This window comes from Lolium rigidum, chromosome 5 (genome assembly GCF_022539505.1).
Source record: "Lolium rigidum isolate FL_2022 chromosome 5, APGP_CSIRO_Lrig_0.1, whole genome shotgun sequence".
In the NCBI taxonomy this organism is placed as follows: Eukaryota; Viridiplantae; Streptophyta; class Magnoliopsida; order Poales; family Poaceae; genus Lolium; species Lolium rigidum.
The window spans coordinates 215,051,088-215,058,459 of NC_061512.1; positions in this window are offsets into that span (position 1 = coordinate 215,051,088).

Consider the following 7,372-nt stretch of genomic DNA (forward strand, 5'->3'; position numbering starts at 1 on the left):
AAGAAGTATTACAATTAAGGTTGAGGTTGTCTTGGATTAGCTATGGGATCTCTAAGTAGATAATGGTTGGTTCCTAAATAGGATGGTTTATAAGTATCTCACACTGGTAGGGTTTAGTGGAGTATGGTATATAATGCAAAATATTAGGTATGATTGCTATTAGGGTTCATCACAATGGTGTGATGCTAAATAGGAATGATTAAGGTGGGTGTCTCAGAGGATAGGAACTAGGGTTGGTCCTATTTGATCATCTAGGCATGAACACATGTAATACCAATATATTAGAGATGGGTCTCTTATTATTATATGAAGACATGGCAAGTGTTTAGTTGCTACTATGGAGCTATGAATGAAATTAAAGTATCATGATCCCATGTTCTAACCTAGGGATTAGGTTTAGAAGAAAATTAGGGTTCACACACAAATAGGGGAGCTAGGGTTCTTAATGGAATTAGGGTTTTAGTGTTCTACACAGAATTATGAGGTTATAATTTTATTCACCATGGAACAAGGGTTTCATATCTGTGGTACAACTCTTAAGGTACTAGTTTGATTTTGGAGTTGAAGTTGTTAATAACTTTGAGTTAAGAATAATATAGGATTTGGCATTTTATTATTTTTAATTAATTAATAATTAAGATAATTATTATTCACGGTTTAAATCCTTCTAATAAGGATTTAGAAAAATAACAAATAAAGAAAATTAGTTTTAATTTTTTATTTATTTATTTACTGGTTTTTATTTAATTTGAAAAGTTTTCCTAATCAATGAATTTTTAATTCAATTAAAATAAAATAAAAGGCTTTATTAATAAGTATAAAACATTTAAATTTTTATTAAAAATAAAAATTTCACATTATATTTTTATTGGATAGATTTTATTTTTAGGAGCATTTTGATATCTTATTTATATTTTTCTGAGTTAAAGTAGATTTTATAAATTCATGTAAAGTTCTGCAATTTAAAGGATTTAAATTTAAAAGGGAATTGCTAAAGTTACCGGACCAGATCACATCCACAGTCAATGACTGGTGGGTATGCTGCCAAGTCAGCTTCCACGATGGCGTGACCAAGTATACAACCACGGTGGGGTCTCTGGCCACGTCCCTCGCCGGTCAAATACCGTCGGTCGGGTCAGCGAATGACGGCGACGGCGATATAGGCCACGGGATGATTGCCCAATGGTTCCTTTAGACGCGTCTTGGCGCATTGAGGACGATGGTGGTCTTGCCGCCAGGAAATGGTCACCGGAGACAACTCCGACGAGCGTCTCCGCAGCGGCGAACTCCGGCAAGACCTCGAATCTGAGCTACAGGCGGCCCTAGGATGCAATAGAAGGTGCTAGAGACGCGGAAGCTCACCCTGATCCTTCCTAGAGGGTCGCCGGAGTCAATCAGAGATGAGGTTGACGATGATTTCCATCTTTTGGTGGGATACCGACGAAAGGGAATGGAGGATTGGCGGCTTCTGGGATCCCCTCTTCTCGATTCCTGCGACCAGGATGCTTCCCGTGACAGGGTGCTTCTCCTCGTCCATCTCATGGTCGCTGGGGAGGCCCCTATCGACGGTGCCATGATTTATGCCGGCGAATTGGCGCAGATGGTTGTGAGCGTTAGAGAGTTAGAGAGAGATAGAGAGGAGTTGGGGAGGTATTAGGGTTTCCTGTGCGCCCTCCCCGTCGTTTTATAGGGCTCGATGTGGTCGGCAACAGCGGCACGACTGCGATGGCCGGTGGATATACACGACGATTTCGGCAGGTTTTGGGGCGTGAATCTTGGTGTTCTGACTAGCAGCGGATGCCAATGGAGTTCGCCTCGGCTCTGGAGTGGTGGTTGGCATCCGTGGCTCGTCCATATCGGCGACGAGGACGTGGCCGGCGAACTCGATCACGTCTTCGCCGTGTCGATCATGCGCAGGAGGAAGACGATGCCCTCCCCTGTGAATCGGTACGGTGGGCTGCTCTAGGTCCTGGCTGTTGGGCTGGTCCTAGGCTTATAATGGTTTGGCAAGTTGGGCTGCGTGCTGGGCTTGGCCGAACAGGTAAGCCCCTTTCTTCTTTTTCTTGTATTTTTATTTTTCTTTTTCTGTTTTATTATTTGAGGTTTCAATTCTGTTTTTGAATTCAAGTTGAAATCATGTTATACCCAGCAGGTATCTTACTATTTGAATTTCATTAGGATTATTAGATGCATTACTGCATTGTTTTTGAATAACACATTTGTGAGCCTCATTGTAGTTTTCAATTAGGCAAGAACTTAAGTATTCATTTTAATTTCTTTTTCTTATAGAATCACATTTAAATTATTAGAGTTGATACTTTCAACTCAAAGTATTTCAGAGTTTGTTATTGGGACTTGGTTTCTATTTGAGAAGTGGTCATTTGCCTAGTATTTTATGTGCATAATTTTGTGTTAATAAATGGGAAATTCTGCTAGAACTCCTTCCAGGTTTAGTAATATTATTATAGTTTAATAACACATTAAAATGCCTAGAGTAGATACTACTCTCATCATGGTTTGGTCTTAATTATAAGGATTTAGCACTGGGTTCATCTTAAGTTCCATAATGAAATACAAGATTTAATGAGATTGCAATTCTAGGGTTCTAATTGTATTCACCTAATGGCATTTGGTTTGGAACTCAAATGTGAACTAGGTTTATAGTTGTGATCACCCAAGTTATACACAAAACTAGAATTGAGGTATGGTTTTAGGGTTGTACTTGTGAACACCAAATAATTCACAAGTTAGTTTGAAATATGGTTATAGGTTTTATATGGGATTTATCACCACATTAGTTTAGCTAAGGTTGCTCTTCCTCACCACTCATAGGATGATTCAATCCAAGATCATTTGGATTGATTTAGGGCTGAAATAAACAAGGTTTGTTATTATCCAGTTGTTTCTCCAATTAATATATTGGGAATGTGATGAGGACATCCCAACCACCGATTTGAAGGCATATCTTGGTGAAAAAGATGAGACTACGTCGAGGACGACTTCAATTCAAGTAGGGGAGGATGATGAGGACATCTCTATGATAGATACAACCAATACTCCTACAACCACATCTGAGGTACATTCGTTACTAGGAATCTTTCCTGATATATATGAGAACATGATGCTGCCTAAATCAAATGTATTTATATTATTTAGGAATGGATCTAGCATGGACGCCAAGCATTGGATTAGGAACATGCATGGAGAGTGTAGCAGACCTGCAAGGATTCGGGATGGCGTTGCAAGCGAGGATTTCAGAACATTGAAGCCACCATAGTGAAGCAACGATGCTTGGATGAATTATACAAGTTACTCCATCATAAAATTTGTCCAAAGAGTTACTTATGGTGCTGTGTCACCTTATTTAATGGGCCAGGCCCATTTATTTTCGGATTAGGTATTTTAGGGAATTTTAAGAGGCCCATTTAGGGGTGTTTTTGGCCAACCCTAGCTGGTTGGACGAAAATCCCTTCACTTCCCCCATATATATCCCTCTGTAGATGTCATTAGAACTTGGATTTTGATTAGATTAAAAGTTAGCCAATTGCTGCAACTTCGTGTACTTCTTTTGAGGCCAACGCCCGTAACAAGACCGACTATTCGGAATCCCACCATTATCAATCAAGCTTTCATCTCTATTCGCAATATTCCGATTGCATCTTTAGTTCTTACTTGTTCTCGATTTCGGGTAGGAATTAAGACCCTTGCTTGGTCAGGCTGATCGTGCTCCCGCAAGATCAGTAACTCCCGGAGATTGTCCTAGCGATTGCATTGGCACACGAGCTTTGCACGTGTAGTCGGATCGTCAAGCACGAACTCCACCAACAAATCGATTTATCCCCATCTCATTGAAAGATCGGACACCTTTGCCCTATCAACCAGTACAGGAGCCAACCCTTGTTTGCCAAACCATGCAACTAGATTATATGGCCCAGATGTGATTTTGGGGAATGAACAAGGAGAAAGAGAGAAGGGATCTTGTGCCACAATATGAGAGACAATAGGGTCCTATGCGGATATGTATGATGGTGTGACTATCTCCTGCCATTCTGTTTAATGTTGTCCGTTGAATCAGAATGTATGGTCTAGATTGCCCTGGAACCAGTAGCACGCAAAGGGCCAATAACACTAGATACTTTCTCGACGGCTAATGATCCAAAACTCTGCTTGTACTGGTCAAAGTCATATGTTTTTCGGTAACCATTAGAAAGGTAAGCTTCATAATTTTCATATCTCTATAGAAGCTTATATTGTGTTGTCATCGATCACCAAATTAGCTACTCCCTCCATGTAACTGCAAGTTTATAGCGTGACGCATGCACAAGTGATATGTCTCAAACGTATCTATAATTTTTGATGCTCCATACTTGTTTTACACCAATTCATATATATTTTGCTTACACTTCGTTGCACTTTTACATGATTTCCAGCACTAACCTATTAATAAGATGCCACAGTGTCAATTCCATGTTTTCTGTTGTTTTTGTATTTCAGAAAAGTTGTACATGAAATATTCTCGGAATTGGACGAAACAAAAGCCGAAGTCAATATTTTACCGAAACGAAGATGAAGTCCAGAGGGGGGTCGAAGAGGCGCCATTGGGCGGCCAGATCACCCCATGGCGCGACCTAGGTGTGGCTCGTGCCTAGGGATGGTGTGGGCCCCACAGGCACCCCACTGGCCTAAATCCTCCACCTATTTATAATCTTGTCGGGAAAACCCTGGATACCCGAGCCTCCATCCACGAAAAGTTCTGTCGCGGCCACCATCACAGAACCCATCTCGGGGGATCTGAAGCTCTTCTCGGTACCCTGCCGGAGGGGGAAATCCTCACATGAGGAATCTACATCGTCATGCTCACCTTCGAAGTGATGCGAGAGTAGTTCATCCCTGGACTATGGGTCCATAGCAGTAGCTAGATGGTTGTCTTCTCCACTTTGTGCTTCGTGTATAGATCTTGTGAGCTGCCATAAATGATCAAGATCATCTTTATGTAATCATATATGTTGTGTTTGCTGGGATCCGATGAATATTGTATACTATGTTGAGATTGATTATATATTCATGTCATATGTTATTTGTGATCTTGCATTTTCTCCGTTGCTAGTAGAAACTCTGGCCAAGTGAACACTTGTGACTCCAAGAGGGGTATTTATGCTCGATAGTAGGTTCATGCCTCTAGTTTTCTGGGAGAGTGACAATATCTTCTAAGACTGTAGATGTGTTGTTCCTACTAGGGAGAAAACAACAATGTTTTATCCAAGGGTAATTCTATTATTTACTTTACACACATTGCTTAATGCGATAATCTGTTGCTTGCAACTTAATAATGAAAGGGGTTCGGACGATAACCGGAAGGTGGATTATTAGTCATAGACGCAGTTGAATTACGGCCTATGTATTATGTTGTAATGCCCAATCAAATCTCATAGTAATCATCTTGTCATGTATGGTCGATATTCTATCAATTGCCCAGCTGTAATTTATTCACCCAACATGCTATTTATCTTTATGGAGAGACACCTCTAGTGAACTATGGACCCCGGTCCTGTTTTCTTTACTGATAAATTCTACTGCAATCATGTTCTGTTTACTTTCTACATACATCTCTTTCCACTCGATACGTCTAATCCTTTGTGTTCAGCAAACCAGTGAGATTGACAACCTCACTGCAAGTTGGGGCAAAGTACTTTGGTTGTGTTGTGTGCAGGTTCCACGTTGTTGCTGACGCCGGTAGTGCGTCCTACCACTAGTCAGCTAGCAACACCTTCATAAGTCACTCCTTTCTCCTATTGATCTATTAAACATTGGTTTCGTACTGAGGGAAAGCTCGTTGTTGTGCTCATCACACCTTCGTCTTGGGGTTTCCCAACCGCTTCCATAACAACTGCCAACAAGATTGTCTGGCGTCATCATCGGAGCACCATCAACAAGCAACAAAAATAACAAGAGGTGTGGGTCCATGCATGTTGGTGAACCCACCGGAAGCAGAGTGCACGGTGATATTGTTGATTTTGTTGTGTAAGGAAAGAACTAACGAGTGTGAGCTCATTTAAATTGTGGTTAATAAACAGTTTCATCTCCTCTATATCTCCTTCCACCTCTAGAAAGATGGAAGGATTTGGTTTCTGGTAAAAATTCTATAGCAGGAAAGGGTGTTCGGTAACGGAAAAAATCGTCAAATACCTATTAAGATCTCAAATGAAATTTGACTTCAAACTTGGGGACATATACACATTTATTCCAGTTATGTGAGGGGGCCAAATTGTAAGTTCATGACGGGGGAGTTTGGATTATTGGGAGACATGGAGGGCAAACTTATGGTGTTTAGGTTGGACTAACTGTTCACCAGGGCTTGCCGTTCACCTAAAATTGAAACGGTCTAAAATTTCTCGCTCGTAAACACTTTATCAGGGAAAAAGGATTCTGGTTACTGGTCAGTAACTGTGGTATTTCGCTCACTAAATCCCATGCAAGTTGAGCAAGCCGTTGAAAAACGGAACCTCTAGCCTGTAAGAGTTCACCACATGAGACATCACGGAAAAACATTTTAAACACTGTGAAGATGTTAGTGACCTATATCATATGAGGTGAGGCGCTTATGGCTTCCTTTTAAGACTGAGGATTGGAAATGTCTGAGCTGGTGAGGTTTGTAAGTTCAGTAAAATATTAGTTCTTGAGTTTTAGATGAGAACGGTACATGATCGAAAATCTTAGAAAAATGACTTAGATATGTTTACAAGATTAGACTATCTACGAAATATTCAATTCTAAAAATAATATCAATGTGATAATAATTTATATAGCTCCATTTACAGTACATATAGGCACATTCCTACACGAAGTACTCCAACCATATCTACGATGTCACTATAAATAATAATAATAAATATGTATATAATGTGATGGAAAAATAAAAAGAAATGTATACTACCAACCATGTCTCGTAGGTACATATGTACACATGAAATGGGATTGATGGCCTAGGGCTTGGTGTAGACGGTGACGTTGGTCCAACGCGACTCCATGCAGGGCGACCAGTTATGGTGTTGCATGTAGACACCAAACTTGAAGTAGTATGACCGGTTCGGGGTCACATCGGTTGCAAACCTCTTCTCCCCATCAATGTACATGGCCACGGTGGATTTGTCCACATCATGCACCACGTTGAGCCAGAACCATCGGTCATAGATGTTATCCTCCACAACCTGTCCGCTGTAGAAGCAGAGCACACTGTCGTAGACATGCAACATCAACACCGTCGAGTGCTATGCGCCTTCCTCGTTGTGGATCTGCATCACCGACACGCCGGATGTGCCCAACGGCACATACCCGTAGCCCTGGAACTGCCACACCCCCGACGAGTAGTCGT